The sequence below is a fragment of the Ochotona princeps genome, chromosome 6 (genome assembly GCF_030435755.1).
Source record: "Ochotona princeps isolate mOchPri1 chromosome 6, mOchPri1.hap1, whole genome shotgun sequence".
NCBI lineage: Eukaryota > Metazoa > Chordata > Mammalia > Lagomorpha > Ochotonidae > Ochotona > Ochotona princeps.
The window spans coordinates 49,990,119-50,010,223 of NC_080837.1; the positions used below are offsets into that span (position 1 = coordinate 49,990,119).

Here is a 20,105-nt window from a genome sequence, read left to right on the forward strand (position 1 = left end):
CAAATGCAAAGAACATCCCAGTAAAATAACAACAGAAGACTAAATCAATGAACAACCCATTGCTGAAATGACAGAACTAAATTATCACTTATTTGTATTAACCTTGAATGTAAACAGCTTAAAGTAATCAATTAAACATCATAGATTAGTAGACTGAATTAAAAAACAAAATCCATCTATGTGTTGCCTGCAGGAGACACATTTCACGATAAAGATCAGTGGAAGCTGTATCATGGATTTTGACTTTTTTGTTATTTTCATCTCTGCGAAACACATTCTTCTGATTAAATTGTTCAGTGACTCATAGATCATACAGTAGCATCATTTTCTTCAAGAAGGTTCTTGATTTTCTTCTTCATTTCTTCAGCGACACATGAGTCATTCAGTAGCATGTTATTTAACTTCATGTTGTTGTTAATTTCTTTTCTTTCTTCCTGTTGTTTATTTTTTTTGCGGCTTTTCATTTAAGGAAATGTATAGTAACTGTGTAATGGAGACTATCATATCCAGATGTGAGGATACAATGCAGTATGCATCTCTACTTCCAGACAAAGGTCAACTGCTGATGAAAGTGTTTACTATATTTGGACAATAGGGTGCTGGACTCTCTGCCACTGTCCATGCTTGCAATGTTGCACATATGACTGTGTATTAAGAAGTATACTATAGTAATGATATGGAGGAACTCAGTGAGGGGGGACGGAATTGGGGAGGGCATAAGGGAAATCCCAGGGCCAAAGAAACTGTATCATAAAATGATAATAAAATTAAGTAAAATTTAAAAAAAGGTAGTGAGTGGAATATTGCCTGGAATAGTTTTTTCAAGCTGAGTCTCTTCACTCTGCTATTTAATTTTAGGAAAATATATGACATGCATCATGAATGTATGTGTAATATTTTCTTTTCACATGGAAGCTTCTCCTGTCACCTGTCTTTGAACTCGCGCAGACATAAAATCTGTTACATGCTAGAATCTGGGTTAAAAAAATAAATAAGAAACCACCTAAGTAAGGCAGGAAAAAATCTGAAAACAGTCTAGATGATGTAAGACAATAAACACAATGGTATGCTATAGCTGCTTTTACTAAGATTTATATAGTACAGAGAACCATAGACATGGTGTGAGAATGAGACTCTTGGTCATTTAGAAGTTTCAGAGAAATCAGTTTTTGAAATGAAGCCTGATAGATAAATGGCTTCCACTGAGAATTTATGCACCGTTATTCACCTTACTAAATGTGTAACCTACCTGCTCTCATTAAATTCCAAAAAGTGCTAGACATTCATATAATTATATATTTTTACAATGACTACATGACCAGGAAAAAGAACTATCCTTTAGTTCATTTGTCCAAACTCTGATAGCTGGAACGGGGTGTAGTCAGTATTCAAAACCAGTTCCCTCGCATTCCAATGTGTACATTTTTAGAGATCACAGTTTGTGTGTGTGTGTGTGTGTGTGTGTGTGTGAAATATTCAGATCATCTGAGGTACTTAAGTAGAATTAGTTAAAATAAGACACAATTACTTCAGATTATGACTAGGCCAAATTAGAGATAACTCAAGATTGAAGACAAATAATAAGGGCCTAAATTGTGAAGAGCCTCACCTCTATCCTACTGATAATGACATGTCATTGTAGATATTAAGCAAAACTGGGAGAGTGGGAATTAGAAAGAATAGGGAAGAAAAGAAAGATATGAGAGGTATGGGATAGTTCTTAGTTATAGGAAATAATCATAATCTGAAAATTGGGTTAACAAGGTAGACAGGAACAAGGTTGTTTACTTTCGTTTCTTAGTAGACCTGGAATACTGTGGGTTTAATGATAGAGTACAAAAAAACAAAGAACACGGAATAAACCATATGTCGATAAGATACAGTAGATTTATGAAGAAGATTTTTCAGTTGAGAAATCTGAGAAACAGTTGGAATAAAAGAGAGGAAGATAATTATATAAACTAAGCAGTCATCCGTTGGTATCCGCAAGACAATGGTTTGATGGTGCTTCACAGACAGAAAAAATCTGTGACTGTTCAAATCCCTCATATAAAATGACACAGAATTTACATATAATGTATGCATACCCTTTGGGTACTTTAACTCAGCATAAGATTACTTATAATACTTAATACAATGTTAATATTAATATCTATTACAAAGTTTTGTTTAGGAAAGAATGCATAGATGCAGAAGTCATCTAGAACTGACAGATCCAGAAAACCTTATAACACTACTTACAAAACCCTGTGTAGTTGTTTACGTATGAGTGGCTCTTACTAAGAAACATGCCATGCCTCTCTTCATGCTAAGACATAGAAATGAGAAGAGTGCATGAAGAGCTATGATTCTTCACTGCCTCAACATATGCAACTATCATGTGGCTTTGAAGATATTCTTAGTAAAAAAAGGAGTCTGCTTGTCTTCTACTGGATTCTGAGTTTATCCACATAATTTTATGTGGCTAATGAGATAGCAGCCAATTTAATGTATAATAAATCATAGAAGTATCAGTTATGGGGAATTCATGATCATTTAGAATTTAGAAAAAACAGTATTGCCGAAAAAGATGGTGACAACAGGGTGTAATTCCACTGATGAAAATGTAAAGGAACATCTTAGCCTCCGAAATAAAATGTAATTCGTTTCTGTTTTTATTACTCTACTTTTGCCAGGAAAATAAAACCAGTATAGCTTGTAGATGGAAGAGGCATGAAGTAGAGTCGAGTTGTTTCAGGCAACGTTCTGCTAACCTAGATGTATAAGACTCCAGCTACCAACCAGTAGAGCCCCAGATAGAGCAGTGAGCAGCTCCTCTGAGAACAGAACTGAGTAATAGCCTTCAACCCAAGGCTCCAACTTTCAGATTGGTGAGTTAAATTTGTAGGCTACTAAGATTGCATGTTTGTTTGTATACCAGCATTATTGTTGCTGGAGCTATCTGCTGCAAGTAGGAAAAAGCACAAAAGTGCTCTATTATTGGATTTGTGATGGTCATATGTCCTTATAACAATGTTAATTTTCCTCTCTTCTTTCCTTGACTAGACATAGTCTTAGCTAAGAATTAGATTCAAGAGAAAACCAATTTTACATTTTAATGTTTTTTGAAACCTCAAAAGCAAAATGATTAAATACAGTATAAGGTAATTTTATTCAAGCAAAAAAAAAGTGAAAAAGAAACTTCTGTAGAGTCATGGAGTCACAGCATCATTTTAAAACTTAAGGGTGATTATGATTTTTTTTCTTTTTCTTTTTTTTTTTTTTTTTGGTGAATTGCTGTGAGATTACTTTCGATGATTGTAAGCGTTGATACCACGTGTGTTTCCAGTCACACTGACCTTGTTCTCTCTGGGAATAAACATTACTTCTCTAGAAATCAGAACACTTATGCTGTGCCATAATCTCCAAGTTAACGTGCAATTGAAACACCAAATTGTGGTGGGAATTTTAGTACTACTAAAAAAAAAAATGACAGCAGGGTTTATTGTGCAAAATGGGAAGTATAGTGCTTAGGTGCAACTTGTTAAGTTCCTTTTTTTTCGTAGGTGGCATATTGTTATTTTTAAAACTGACTTTCAATTTTTAGTTTCATTTTTTACTTTAAAGCAAAGAGAAGGAGAGAGAGAGATAACAAGGGAGACAGATGGATAAAGGTTTTACCATCTTGTGGTTTCCTCTCGAATTGCCCATACAGCCAGGACTGTGTCAGGAGAAAGTCAGGAACCCAGGACTCCATCTGCATCTCCCACATCGGAGGCAAGATGCAATTACTTGAGTCCTCATCTTGTGCCTCCAAGGATGCCTTTGTAGGAAGCAAGATTGGAATCAGAGCCGTTGGGTTTTGAGCCAGACATCCAAAACACAGTGTAGGTGTCCCAGGCAGAAACTTAACTGTTATGCCAAATGCCCACTATTTTTTAAATTGAGAGATAACATGTTCTATGTTTTTTCATCATACACATTGTGTTTTGAAATATATATTCATTGTAGAATAATTAAATCTAGGTAATTTACAAATATATCACCTTGTACAGTTATTGTTTTTGTAGTGATGGAATCTTATCTCTACTTTTCTCAAGAAAACATATATGGGTCAGTGCTATGGCTCAGTTGTTTAAGCCTCAGTCTTGTAGCACTGTCATCCCATTTGGATGCCAGTTCATATCGCAGTTGCTCTAGTTCTGATCCGGCTCCCTGTCGTGGCCTGGTAAAGCATCAGAAGACAGTCCAAGCACTTGGTTCCCTGCCCCCTTGAGGGAGACGCAGAAGATGCTCCTAGATCCTGGTTTTGAATCGGTTCGGCTCCAGCCATTGTAGCCCCTTGGGGAGTGAACGAGTAGTTGGAAAGTCCTTTTCTCTGTCTCAGTTTCTCTTAGTAAATCTGGTTTTCCAATAGAAACAAATGAATATTTTTAGAAGAATAAAATATATCATTAACTATTATCACCTTATTAGATAATAGAGCTACTAAGATCTATTACTTCCATCTAAGTATAATTAGTTATCTAGTGATGAACATTTCCACTTCCTCCCTCTCTCATCGCCTACAGTCCCTTGCAACTACTGATACTCAGTTGCTAAGAGATTAACTCTTTTAGATTCTCATTTTAGTGGGATTTTGCAGTCTTTATCTCTCTGTCCTTGGTTTATTTTACTTAACCCAATGACATTTCTTAAAGGAATAAGTACAGATGGATAACAGGCATGAGAAAAAAAAATTTTCAACGTCACTAAACATTAAAAAAATTCAAAGTAAAACCAAAATGTGATATTACGTGCTGGTGAGTGGGGAAAATGAAAAAAATCCTCACACATTGCTGGAAAGGACTGTGAATTACAAATGGTAAAAAGTATGGAATGGTATTGAAAAATTAAGAATAGAGCTTTCCTATGATGCAGTGATTCCACTGCTGGATGCATAGCCAAAGGAAATGAAATCAACATGTGGAATGGGTATCTGCACTCCTACATTTACTGCAGATCTGTCTACATGAGCCCATGTTTGGAATCAGTCTAAGTATCCATCAATAGTGAATGCATGGAGACAATGTGGTATATATCCCATGTTTGGAATTAGTCTAAGCATTCAACAATAGTGATGTATATAAATGAGATATATATATATATCTTATATATATATATATATCTCTTATATATAAATCTTATTTGCAAAAGACATTGATTAACTCAGAAGACTGTGTGTTTCTGTGATTGTTGAGTAGGCATAGTTACCACCTTTTCAATAATCACACTTTTTTGTTTTTAAAAAATAAGAGTGCATGAAGAGTAATACATCTTGTAAGCCAATATGATATCTCACCCATCCAGGTCTATGCTGAAAAAGGTAGTTTCATATATTGATTCTTACTTTCATGTACTTTATATGTATTCTTCTAGCATAAGTCAGATGTGTGGCATATAAATATTAAATGTCTATTCATTGCTATTTTCACCATTTTCTTTTCTTCTCTCATTCTCCCTCCCTTTATTCATTCTCAGTCACCCTGCAACAACTGAGTGAGAAGCACTGGTTTTGTTTTGCCACAGATTAATTAGTGCTTGTGATGTCAACATTCCATCTCAGGGTGACTGTTCAAGTTCTGGATGCTCAGCTACCATCCAGTTTCTGGTTAATGTATCTGGGAAGGCAGAGAAAGATGGCTTAAGCTCTTGGGCCTCTGTCACTCATGTGGGTCACATGAATGGAATTTCTGGCTACCTCACCAGCCTGGCTCAGCTCTGGCTGTTGTAGCAATCTGGGAAACGAACCAGTAAGTAGAAAATCTCACTCTCTGTGTATCCCCTTCTCTCTGAAACTCTTCTTTTCCAATTGAAAAAAAAATTATAAGCACAGGGTACATAGCAAATGATAACTGAGCTATTCAAATACTCATTGAAAACCTAACTGAGAAGGGGTTGGCACAGCGACATAGTAGGTAAAGTTATCACTTGCCACATCAACATACTGTATGGATGTGGATTTACATCCTAGCTGCTCTTCTTATCTGGAGTCCTGCTGTTAACCTGGGAGAAAGCAGTAGACTATGGGCCAAAGCTGCACCCGGGGGCTCTGGATGGTACTTATGGCTTGAGCCTGGCCCAGCTCTGGTTGTTGTGGATATCGGGAAGTGAACCAATGCATGGATAATCCTTTTGTTGCTGTGTCTCCCTTTGTCTCTGTAGCTCTTTCTAACTACATAAATAAGTCTTTTTTTTTCCAAAAAAAGAGTGAATGAAAACCTGATTGAAAAGCTATAGTGTGCTCATTATTAACTCATTACATATTTCCATCTCTCTGAAATTCTGGTTTTTTTTTTTTCAAATTCTGTATTATTAACTTTGCATGATGCTCCACCCCAGAATATCTTATTCAGTTTTTTTTTTTCTGTCAAGTTATTCATAGAAAACATAGCTTGAAGGTAGCCAAATATACTTTGTGAAAAGCACAACTACTGTCATGGATAAGCCCCTTTAACAAACTTATTTGATTAATTATTGTGGTGCTGGTTTCTGAAGAAAACAAGGAGTCAGCAGGTTAAAGAATATAGGAAAGGTCTCAGGAGTAATCCTTGACAAAGTAGGGGCCAGATTTTCATATCTCCTCAGAACCTCAGTTTATTATCAAAGATAGAATCTTTCACTGGTCAGGGGGAAAGATGTTGGATGAGCCGTCGTATGTAGGAGGAGTTGTAGCTTTTAATGTTTCAGACGCTTGCCATACAAACATTCAGAAAGGGACCAAAGTGACAGAGGGGGCACTTCAGTGGGAATGAGGATCCTTAAATTACTTTTAGCGGTAAAGAGCCCTGATGAAGTTCTGAAAGACTCCTGCTAGAGTTAATCCAAGTTGTTGGTCTTTTGTGTATAGGAATACAGCTGGGAGACATACACAGAGCAGAAAAACAAGGCTCATGAAAGGCAGGAAGACAGTACAAAATGTCTGTAACTTTAAGAGAGAATTTTACCTACTAAGGATGGAGTCATTTTATATTTACATACTTACTTATTTTGGATTTACTTAGTTTTATTGGAAAGACAGAGTTGCAGACAGAGAAGGGACAGAGGAACCTTTCCCAAATTGAGGCAATGACCAGGGTTGAGCCAGTCTGAAGTCAGTAATCAGGAGCTTCGTGCAGGTCTCCCTCGTGGGTGCAGCAGCCCAAGGCCTTAGGTCCTCCTCCACTGCTTTGCCAGGCAATAAGCAGGGAGCTGGATTAGAAGTGAAGCAGATGGACTGTGCCCATATGGCTTACCGGCCCTGCAGGCAAACGGTTAGTCTACAATGACATTTCTCTGACTACTAGAATCATGTTTTTTTTTTTTTTTTTTTTTAAAGATTTATTCATTTTATTACAGCCAGATATATACAGAGGAGAGACAGAGAGGAAGACCCTCCGTCCGATGATTCACTCCCCAAGTGAGCCGCAACGGGCCGATGCGCGCCGATCCAAAGCCAGGAACCTGGAACCTCTTCCGGGTCCCCCACGCGGGTGCAGTGTCCCAATGCATCGGGCCGTCCTCAACTGCTTTCCCAGGCCACAAGCAGGGAGCTGGATGGGAAGTGGAGCTGCCGGGACCAGAACCGGCGCCCATATGGGATCCCGGGGCCTTCAAGGCGAGGACTTTAGCTGCTAGGCCACGCCGCCGGGCCCTAGAATCATGTTTTAGAAGGTAGGTTTGATGCTTATGGCAGGGCTTGATTTAAGGTTCAAGGAACATGGAATATAGGGTGGGGTCACAGCAAATGTATTGATCTCCTTGAAGGTGTCATGGGCTGTGGAACAAGGTAAAAAATGAAGCTTTACCTGTGATAAGGTGTAAATATGCTGTGTCTTCAACCTCTCTGTGATGTGTTTTTGTGGTACACGTGGCTTGGGTGTTTCCAATCCTTAGTTCCTTTTCTCTTCCTCACTCTCCGCTTCACTCACATCAATGTTATCTAAACTGGGATAATTTTGAGTTGGGGTATACTAACTGGATGTAAAAGTGGCAAAGGACATGCAAAATTAGGAGTGGTCCAAGGCAGATTGGAAGACATGGTCAATCCAGCCTTTGATGGGTTTGCCAGGAAATTCCTGCAGGTTTGTAGGAATTTGGGTCAGTCTAAACCTGCTAACAAGCTTTTATTTCTCATTTTGAACAAGCATCAGCTCTCATATCTACCTTCTGGGGAGAAATTCCAAATAGAGCTATTTTAACATTTCGATTTTGATCCAATTCATTCTCTATACATACCCTATTTCAGCAGAATATCCACTTATTCATTTTTTTATTATTTATTTAAAATTCAAAGTTATGGGGAAAGTGAGATGGGGTGAGAGAATGAGAATCTTCCATCTGCTGTTTCATTTTCCAGATGACAACAGATATGCCATTAATTGAGTCTTAGTAATATTGACCATAAGGCCTGTTTTTGCTGGTTATACAATGCCCTTGTAATTTACAAATTTATAAATTTTAGATAATAATCTCAAGAATGTCCTCTTTTTGGAGAAAGGAAAATATGAATGTAACTTTCAGAATTTCTGTTTTGACATTGCTGGTCTCTTGTGTCTTGAATATAAGCAGCCGGATCATGTCCTCTAGTTCATATGGTGTTGCTTGTACTCCTAAAGATCAAGGTAGGAAGATGGTCAAATGAATGTGAGGTATTTAGGCCAGGTCCTATTTCAACATGAAGGAAGTCCTTATGAAAAGCGGGTAGTTGGATGTGTAGAGATAAGAAAAAACAGGCCAAAAGTTCATATGAGGATATGGTAAGAATCAGCCAACCATACCGGATTCATACTACTTGTGTTGATGCCTTGATTTGAGCTTCTAGCCTTCAAAAGTGTGAGAAAATAAACTTCCCCATGTGTAAGCTGCATTGGGCATCAGATACTGTTTTGGCAGCTCTAACAAACTAATACACTAATGTCTATTGCTGATTTTGCGCTACCAATTTGTTCTGTCATTGTTACATTTGTAGATCTAAAAACTGATTTCTAGTCTGTTTGTAATTAGAACAATCCTTATTATTGCAGTATGTGCTTATATTTTCAGTAATATTGTTAAATAATTTGCAGCTGGAATAAAGCAGTCATTAAGTTGATCTATTAAACCAGTAGTCCTTGAAAGCCTATTGTGGTCCATCCACTTTTCAAACACATGGTAGAGCCAATGTACCATCAAAATATGCTGTAGTGCAATAGGTTAAGCCCAACTGAGATGTCCACATCTGGAGCCAGCATGGTGGCACAGCAAATTAATCTACCACCTGCAAAACTGGCATCCCAGATGGACAATAACTGAGTTCTAGCACTTCCACGCCCCCCACCCCCCCAAAAAAAAACAGTAGAAGATATCCCAGGTGCAGGAAGCCTGCATTCCTCTCTCTTTTTGTTCCTCTTCCTCCTTTTCTCTCTCTCTCTGTATCTTACTCTTTCTGTCACCCTTCATAACAGCTTTGTTTCAAATAAATAAATCTTAAACAAAAAGGGAGAGATGCCCACATCCTGTATCAGTTTTCCTGTATCAGTTTACCAGCTTCTACTACTCCCACCCTGCTAATGTGCCTGAAAAACAGTAGGCGAGGACTTAAAAACTGAGATCGCTGCCGCCCACATGGGAGAATTCTTCAGGGAACCTGTGGATAGAGTCTCCTCAATTCCCCCAACCCCATTTCTGTCACTGTAATAATCCGGGGGCCGGTGCTGTGGTACGGCAATAAGGTGCTCTCTGAAATGCCAGCATCCCATATAGGTGCACTCTACTTCACCTCCAATGCCTTCTTTTTAAAAAAAATTTACTTCTTTTTTCATTATTATTATTATTTTATGATACAGTTCCATAGGCCCTTGTATTTCCCTTACCCTGTCTTCAAGTCCCCCCCCACCACCAACTGAGTTCCCCTGTATTATTACTATGGTACAGTTCTTGATAAACAGTCAAATATCCATCATTGCAAGCATGGACAATGGCAGCCACTGGATACAAGGGAGTTTCTAACTTAATATTCTTATTAACAAATGTCAGAAATTGAGATAAGGAATAAGTTTGACTTTGGAATTTTTCTCCCATAGGAACACATCTTTCAGCTCTTATGGGTTTAGCAAACTTTTAATATTTTAATGAAGGCTTTTTATGTGCCTTTGCTACTTAATATTCTAAATTAAGGTCTATTCTCCTCCTGATATGCACATGTAACTCCATTATGCACCATCAAGGGGAGAGTGGTTGAAAAGCCTCTATCTGTAGGGAACAGCACATGCTTTAAGCTCAAAGGTCAACAATCACCCTTTGACTACGCAGGGCTACTTAATGAAAACTTCAGTGCTGCAGTCAAAGTGTTTTACATTTTAGTGAAAGCACCAGACTTGGATAATGATAAGTTTCAATATATTCTCAGTTAAAAATAATTTTATAGTTATTCTAATGTCTTTCTCCACTTCCAAAAAAGTGACACATACAATCCATGGCACAAGAATTACCTTTGCACTAATGGCTGCTGAAACTTGGTCAGCTTCCCCAGTCCTTCCATTAAGACTCTAATTACCTGAATTCACTGACTCTCTTACCAAGGGCTGATGGCAGTGGAAAGGTACAAAAAAATGGAACGAAATTATTTAGGTATCTAATTCTTGATTAAAATGAATAACTAAGAAAAATACCTGCTGAAGGAAGAATATATTCAGCAGGATATTATCATTTCTATTGATAGAAAAAATAATGTGCTGGACTGAAATCCCAGTTGAGCAAACATGATGCTTTGGAAGCTTCCTGGACATTTTTATTTGTGTTGCAAAACGAACAACTAGAAATATTTCCAGCCTAACATTCTACTCGTTAAAGTGCCAGAGTGGTCCTCAGAGTACTTCTCTGAATTAGTAAGGAAAAGGAAAGTATCTAGATTTTTCATCTAAAGAAATCACACGCTTTAATTAAAAGTAATTTTAAGAGACATACAGGTCTATTTCTCTCTTAAAACATGTTGACTTGATATAGTACACATATATTATAGTTAACCTTGGAGCAAACTAATGAGGATGCAAACCTAATGATATATTTGAGAAACTCCAAGCTAAATAATTGGAAATCAAACTACACCTCCCTTCCCCCCACCCACGCCAAAGTGCCAACAGTGAATGCTTCATTCTTCAAAGTTGAGGCATATCACCTGCATATTAAAGAGTTCCAGAGAGAATGGACATAAAAGATTACGAAGCACATACTCCTGACATTATCCACAAAACACAAGAACTAATGCTGTGGACTATGCTATTCTACTTATTGCTGTGCAACAAACTATCACAAGATTTGGAACCGTACACCTGCAATCATTATACTGAGTTCATGAAATTTCAATTACTAGAAGTGATTCATAGGATCTAAGTTTAAAGTTGATCTGAAGCCATCTCAACAGAGATGGCTTCCTCATATTTATGCCATGTAGCAGGGGTTGGGAAAATAATTCATTCTGGAATATTGACAAGAAGATCTGCATGGCCGATTACCCTGCGTGGGTCTAGAAAGTGGATGAGGCCTCCTAAGACAGGAGTCCAAGAAAAAAGGATGGAAGCTGTGTAGATACGTGCTAATTCTTAGCTTTGGAAGTTGCACCATGCATTGCATTGGTTCTAGCAATTGCAACGTTGCCCAGATTAAGATGAAAACCTTGTGTATCAACCCTGTCAATGAGAGGTATACAGAATCATGTATGACTGTGTCTTAAAATTGTGCCAACTGGAATGAAAATTTGAAAACTTAAATGTCAGTGCCAACTAATCTCGAACTTCCACTATTAGTGTCTGTATTTGTTAAACATTATTTTTCACTTAGAAGTAAAAAAGAAAAAGGAACAAACGTGCCAGACAGCATTGTCCTCACAATTTAATTGCAGTTTTTTTTTCTTTAAAATGTCTTTTTCCTAAGGGTTATGAAGGAAAGTTGGAATCTGACATCATTTTGGCAATAAAAAATTAATTCCTAGATGAGTGAAACAGAGAGAATTTAATCTACAGTGACATTTTCAAAACTTTAACTCAGAACTTCTTGCCTAAAATTTTCACCTTGCTGTAAGTAAAATTTGATTTATATTTTGCCAGTTGAGCTTGAAACTTTCTTTTTTGTTTGCCTTTTCATTTTTGCTATGAATGTGGAAGGTTATAAACCTTAGAGTAAGACAGAGTAAATTGGCCATTTGGAGAGAATGAATGATGAATGGAAGAAAGGAATTGATTTAATTAGAGTGACTCCTTCAACCTAGTCAAGATTGTTTTTGTAACTTGCTTGCGTGAGCTTGGTTGCTCCATTGGTAGTCTGCTGATTTAGGCAGGTTTCCTCAAGTTGGAGATTTGGAGTTGTAGTGAGGGTTACTTAAATGGTCAGGAAAAGATGTGAATCAAATTTGAAGGTTAAATTTGTGAGGCTTTTATTAACCAGGCCATATAGCCCTTGAAGCTGAAATGGGTACAAGCTGTGAAAGACTTCCTACTGTGAACAAGAATAAGCTTTTTGTTGTGAATCTGAGCAATCCCTGTAACCTGAGGATTATCTGGGAACTGAAGGGAAGTGGAGAAATAGAAGCTCAGAAACCAGAAACCAGGAAACATTCAAAGAACCAGAGATGACCATCTGTGTGCCTTCACAGAGGGGGAGGCGACTGGTGACTGGCCAATGGTTTTCCAGTTTTCTGATTTAACGTGTTTCTTAAATATGGAAAGGAGAGTGTCTCTGAACACTCAGTTTGGTCAAACACATTAAGTTAATTCACTCCACTTGAAAAAAAAAAAACTTGCTTGAATTTGTACTTTCTGTACCACAAAAACATTAAGGGTTATCTCTTATGCACAAAGCAAGATGCTGAATATTGTAGATTGAGATGTAGTTAACAAAGATGAATCTAATACTGATTTCCCCTAATGGAGATCAGAAAACTGAAAAGTGAAATAAGATATGCACAGCTAATTGCACCGAAGTCTGCAATTATATGAAAAGCTTAACAAGAGGGCTGGGTAAGCTTTATTTCCACAGTTTTCCAAGAACTTGAGGAAACTTTTTGAACAAAATATGAACGTATTTGCTATTGTAGATCTTATGTCATAATGGAGAGGTGGAAAAATATGCATAAATGGCTTAGGTAGTACATTGAAGGTAATAAATACTCCGGAGAAAATAGAACAGATAAAAGGAATCAGGTGTAGGCCCAGTGTGGTTGCTTAGTCGTTAAAGTCCTCACCTTGCATGTGCTGGGATCCCATTTGAGCATTGATTTTTGTCCCACATGCACCACTTTCTTCTAGCTCTCTACTTGTGGCCTGGGATAGCAGTGTCTCCAGTCCAAAGCCTGGAGATCCCGCACCTGCGTTGGAGACCTGACTTATCTCTGGTTGTTGTGGCCACTTGGGGAGTGAACCAGTAGACGGAACATCTTTCTGTCTCTCCTGCTCTCTGTAGGTCTGCTTTTCAAATAAAAATGAATAAATCTTTAAAAAAAAGATCAGGTGTACAGGATAAGGAGTGTCGTAATTTTAAACAGTGATCAGAGCAGGCCTCATGAAAAGTAGGATTTTTGCGAATAAACATGTAAACAGCTAGTCCAAATGTTTGATCTACTAACTACAAGGAATATATTTTAATTTTAAAGACTGGAAGAGCAATTTTGGCTACAAGTTCAGACTTCAGTTTTGGACATGTTACATTTGAAAAGTCTCTTAAATATTCTACGGCAGTTATCAAACAGGCAGTTAAAGCTAATAAAACATGTCTGAGACATTAATAAAAAATGGATAGGATAAATCAAATTATTTTTCATTGGTAAAGAGGAGGTATTTACAGCCAAATAATTGAATGAAATCATCAGTTGCAAATAAAGAATAGGGGATCAAAGATTGAACCCTGGGACATCTAACATTAGAAGGTTGGTGCATCCAATATCAAGAAGTTAATTCAGGAGAGAGGAATGTCTATCAGAAGTGGAGAAAGTTCATTTCATATAGAATTAAAGAGCTTATTTTGAATAAATAAAATGTAGACAAAATAACACTTGAATTGAATGTTTAGAGTATAACTGATTTCCCTTTTTAATTTTTTTATTTTCTCCATTATAGTGTTGATATAATTGAGAGATCCACATCTAGTGGGTCTCCAATAAGGTTGAGGAACGTCAGCTGTAGATGAAGGCAAGTGGGACACAGGCTTCAGTTTTTCCTTGTTTTTCCCTCCTGTGTCCACAGAGGAGGAGTGGGAGGGGACTGCCCGTTGCTGTCAAACCACATCAGCACTCAAGGATGGGAGACCGTTGTAGATACCTTACAGACCTCAGTGTCGGGTAGTGTTTCAGGGCTGTTGTTACCTGAGTGATTTTGATAGTTCTGAGGCTTCGTTCGCTTCATTGCTTCAGATTTGAGGAAATTCTTTCAAATATCTATTGATTGACAAAGTCCATCTTAGTGCCTCCACAGACCCAGGAACGTTTTGCTTGCTTGACTGACCAGGAGAATTGTCCATCATGTTCTGCTGATGACTGCTGCTGGCCTAGATGATCTGGTCATCTTGTCCCACATGTGCATCTGGGCGTGCTGTCCACTGCAAAGGAATCAGCAACCAAAGGGGCTCAGTCCCAATATATGTACTCCAAGGTCGGCCACATGTCTAGTTGGAAAGTCCCTCAAGAAATCTCTGCTGAGGCGACCTCTGACTTAATTCTTCAGTAAGCCAGACAGTTCAGGGTCAAGTTCAGTCTGTAACCTACACTAACCAATGTGTATACACCAGTGGATGCACCTGCCTGGTCAGTTTTACCCAGCCTTATATTTCATGTGAACCAATGGGTGCTATGGCTCAGCCCAGCCAGCCTGCCACATACCTAATCCTCATGCATACCAGCAGGTGCCATGGCTAATGGGGGCAGGCCCTAGTAATCCCACCGGGATCATACCCAGCCCTGGTTTTTGCATGTGCCAGCCTCTGCTGTGGCCTAACCTCGCCCAGCCTGAATTCTGTCCAGCTCTCAGGCACACCTATGGGTACTACGGCTTAGTTCAGCCTGATCTACTCACAGACAAGACCCTCACATGTGGCAAGAGGTACAGTTGCCTTGTCCAACCAGGCCCACTCCCAAGCCCTGGTTCTTGTCTTCACCATCAATAGATACAGCCAGGCAGAAGAGTGCCCACAGTTCCTCTGCCAGGCAAATTCTCATTCCCTGCTCTTGATTTTACTGGGAAGTATTGTGGTCTGGCATGGCATGACTTGTATCCAACCCCAGCTCACATGTATACTGATGCATGCTGCAGCCTGACAGGGGAGTATCCCGAGGTCCTTCACCAAGCCTGTGCTCAGCCATGGCTCTCATGGGAACTGGCAGGTGCTGAGCCCAGTCTGATCAATTCTACGCCCATTCTGGTTCTTGTGAGTGCCAGCAGGTGCTGCAGTCCCACAGAGGCAAGCCCACAAGTCTGCAACAGAATCTGCCCCAGTCCTGGTTCTCTGGTGTTCTGGTAGGTTCTGCAGCCCACCCTATCATGGCCCACCCTTTTCCTGGCACTCACAATGAGTACTCTGGCCCAGCCCAGCCAAGCATGCTCTTCAGCCCCAGATTTTGAGTGTAATTGTGAGCAGCGGGTGATGCTGTTTAGTTCAGTCCAGGTCACTCACATGGGCCGGACACAGACATGCCCTCTGATTGTTCTTCCCTAAACCAGTCCATTTCAGCTCCCTTGTCAACCTGGAAGTGTAGTGGTCCACTCTGGAAGATCACAAAAGTCATTCCTCCCTTGTCAAACATGCCCCAGGCACTCACACTCCAATATGTCCTGGCTTTGTTGTCTATAAGAAATCTGTCACATTAAGAGGGGCAATAGGCTTTACACACTCTACTTATTCAAATATGAACATCATCCAGAAATGTTGTCACGAACTCTCTCAGAATAATGTTTGGCCAGATGTGTGTGTGTCAGACATGCTGACACACGGAGTGACACGGTGAAAAACTGGTTGGGTAGCACAGCATGCACTATCTTCAGAGGCTGAGCTTGGCTTTAGAGAAATGGATCAAATAATAAGACAGAAGTATAAGACTTTGGGAGAAAACAAACCTTAAAAGTAAGTCTAAGAGGAATTATCTCTGTTACTCCTTTTGCACAATTCAGGTGTGGTCTCTTCTGCCCCATTATTGAGGATGAATACTGGATACAGACTTTACCAAGACAATACAATCATTAATGGATAAAGTCTGAATCAATGTAATTGGTCAGAACTATGGGTGGAATGACAAATTGATAGTTAGGAATATCAAGAGAAAGAAATGTGGTAGACTTTTTGTAATCATTCACATTTTCTTATTTTGAAAAATAATTCTGTGTGTCAGCATGTCTGGGACAGGCGTTTGGCCAAGCAGTACTCTGGTTAGGTCTGTGACAACATTTCTGGCTGATGTCCATATTTGAACAGATAGACTAAGAAAAGCCTATTTTACATCATATAGACAACAAAATCAGGATAAAACAAAGAATCAAGGCTTACACCCCCTGACTGGTTTTGAGCTGGGAGAACATTTTTTGTTTTGTTTTTGCCTTGGTAATAGAACTTCATCTTCAGCTGTAAGGGGTCTCCAGTTCACTGATTGCTGATCTTAGGCCTTCTCAGTCCTTGTTACTTTAAGATCTAATTCCTTATTAGGCTGTACATCTGTACAGGTACATACCTCGTTCTAGTTCTGCCCCTCTGGAGAACTAATACTTCCATTAAGGAACTGGGAAAAATATCAAATGTGTAGCAACAGGACAGGTTATTCTACTAGAACACAGTCTTGCCCTAGTTGATTATTTTTGAATGCCTGCTCTAGGAGAATAACTTGATTGCATCAAAATTTATTCCAATAGCTGAAAACTACTTGCCTTTAATTTGTAACTGCCAAACAACTTGATTCTGAACTTCAGGCTCTGTTTCTACAGCTCTAGCCACTGCTTTAATTCATATTCTGTTGTGTTGAACTAAGACAAGTGTCATTCTCCTTCAATATGTGGTTATAGAGTCTATTACTGAAGTTGCTCTCTTAGGTTATAGCAACTTTCATTTTGGACCCCAACATACTCTGACCTATGTTGGAGTCTGGTTGCACATAGAACAATGCAGATAACTTTACCGTGTGTGTGTGTGTGCGTGTGTGTGTGTGTACGGTCCTAAGTAAAATGTAACTATAATTAAGGCAGGAAAGCTTTGTTTTGTTTTATTATTTGTATGTACCCAATGCCTTAAGCAGTGCCCAACACAAAGGAAGCATTCAACAAATATTGCTGATTAAATGACTGAATGAATCTAGGGGTAGGGCTTTCAAGTTAGATGCAGCCTAATAATCTCTTGTACTATGAAGCTATCTGTAATCCTAAAGAACTTCCACTTGGTTTTGCACAATTGCGTATTTCCCCTGGAGATAACAATCACAGTTCTGTTTAAAAGTCTATATCCAGTTCTTCACGGTTTTGGAAATTAAAAGATTAATGTGTAAAACTTATGAATTCTAAAGGATGAAGAAGAGATCGAAAAGGTTTTACCAAACATGTTTAAACATGTGAGCTATTTATGCAATGTCAACAAAACCCAAGGAAATAGTGTAATAGACAGGAGGTAATGATAGCAATAAGAGTGAAATTGTGTTTTTGGGAGAGATTTGGAATACTTAGTATGAAAGTCAGTGTTGCTTCCCAGGTGACAATAGCTGACATGCATAATCTATGAAGTTAAAAGAAAATGAAACTTTTATGTTTAAAGCTCAGATAAATAAAGAATATGGTCAAGCAACTAACTAAAATAGTGAATTAAATAGAAAAAGTATTTTTAAAAGATTGGTTTGTTTGAAACACACACACACACACACACACACACACACCAGGGCGGGGGTGGTGGTGGAGAATGAGAGTGCTTCCCACAGAGATGCTTCCCAAATTCCCACAATAGTCATGGATGACACAAGCTAAATCTAGAAACTCAATCAGTGTCTCTCACATGGGTGTCAGGGAAGACCCAAGGAATTGAGTCATCTCCTGTTACTTTTCCAGGCATCAAAGCAGGAACTATATGGGAAGCAGCATAATCAGGTCTTAAAATTGTCACTCTGATACGGGATGCCAGTATTGCAAGTGGTGGCACACTACTGTGCAGCATGCTGGTCTGAGGACAAATGTTTTCAGTTAGGAATTTAGCAGTTGAACTTTCTCACTACAGCTGTTGAGATTTTGTTGTGATCTCAATGTATATTGAGGAAATAGGTTTTCAGAAATGGATATAAAGAGGGTGGAGTGTAGAGAAAGAGATTTTAAAACTTTGACATTTAGTGACAAAGAGCTGATGAAAAAAATAGTCACAAAAGAGGAGGAGGTCGGAGACTAATAATGAGAACACACATTTTAGAACGAAGATGGAGTGAAACGAGCCAGGGAGGCAGTCAGAAAAGAAATATTTGGAGGAGACCAGAGAAGGTTGAGGGCCACAAAGCTATAGTTGAAAGTAAAATCTCCAGTAGGGGCTCAAACATTATAGAACAAAAGTTATTACAAAGTAATATGTTGGAATTGATGAATAAATTGCACTAGCCTTCTGGAGAACAGTCTAAATTTTCTGTTAAGACTTTGAAAAGGATAAATGATGAGTGGCAAGAAAAGTAGAGAGAAAATTTAGATTACTCCTAAGAGAAATTTGACTGTAAATAATGCTGAAAGTACCAACTAAAATTGTTCCTTGTTGAATCTCAGTGATTCTTTTTGCAAGATTACTAACTTTTGATTTGAATCTGTGCTAAACTATCTGGAGTACTTTAGACCTTTCTGACTTCTGGATCTATGCATTCTTTTGTCTCAAGGAAGAAGGTTTCTCTGAGTCTCAATCAATTGTCCTTCCCTTCAGTCAGTTTACCGCACAGCACTGCATGGTCTATCTGAATAGATTGATACTGTAGAAGAGTTAATTAAGGAAAGTATTGATGAAAGAATGATTTATTTCTAAAGCGTATCAACCAAAATGGATATTAATCCAAGATCTTGGAAGGCAATGAGCTCAACACATCTATTTCCTGGTGTACAAAATTATATTTATGTTTGAAATATTGTTCATGAAAGTTTATTTGGCTCAGTAAATGTAACTGCCTTGGTTGGTATTATCCATAATTTCTATGCGGGAGAATATACTCATGTCTAGGCTAGAATACAGAATTATAATGAGTTATTATAGCCTAGCAGTCACTGAGGCTGCCTAACGTGTAATAAGGGATTGTGCATGTGCCTGTGTGGAGCAGTAAATCATAGTTTAGATTTTCAGTATTCTAATATTTATGTTTTCATTCATTCCCAAGCATGAACGTACGCACATATCTATAGTTCAACCCTTCATTCTTTTGAGGCAACTACGTTTGTGTCTGGTTGATACTGCTTAACATTAAAACAAAAAACAAAACGTTGGCAAGCTTTCATCCTTAAGACCTAAAACGGAAGCTCGTGAAGTACTGTCCCATCCTCACTGCAGTAGGTGTTCTACCTCCAAGTAGGCCTTCACTGTGAAATTCGGCTGATCACAGAGTTGCCTTGTAGCTGATCTCTTCAGTGTTTTTCAGCTTTGCCCTTCGGTGCAAATTCAAGAATGTTTAATATGACTTCTATCAAGAAACAGAGTAATCTCATCAACATTTGGCATAGCAAGAATTTGAAGTGCTGTTTGTTATTATGTAGTAAATGAGTGACAGAAATATTAGATGCTATTATGCTTACAATTTCTATGCTTTCAAGTTTGGGAAATTCTCCTTTATAATTGCATTATTGCAGCCAAATTATTTGCACGTAATGCTTATTGCAAGTGATTTCAAAAAATACATTCAGGGAATTTTAAAATTAGTCCTAATGAAAAAGGCTTTAAAAGTTGGACATTTGAAGTGAATTGCAGTGTATATTAAGTTTTTTTTTTAACAACAGGAAAATATTAGCACATCCATCAATGTAATTTTTCAAATTCTCAAAACTCTGGATTTACATTGTTACACTTGTTAGAATTTACATAAATGAAAATGTTTCAAAAGCTACGGTTGAAACTGATATTCCTGACGATGCCAGGTTGCTATGAAATGTGACTTTCATGAA

At 38.3% G+C, this 20,105-nt stretch overlaps 1 long non-coding RNA gene across 1 annotated transcript in view; it reads left to right on the plus strand.

The window, feature by feature from the left end:
* LOC131480465 (uncharacterized) overlaps positions 1-20,105 on the plus strand; it is a 69,061-nt gene that overhangs the window by 40,876 nt on the left and 8,080 nt on the right. The window contains exon 2 of the long non-coding RNA XR_009245549.1: positions 2,676-2,870. This is a non-coding gene — a long non-coding RNA (uncharacterized LOC131480465). The remainder of the gene's footprint in view (positions 1-2,675; positions 2,871-20,105) is intronic.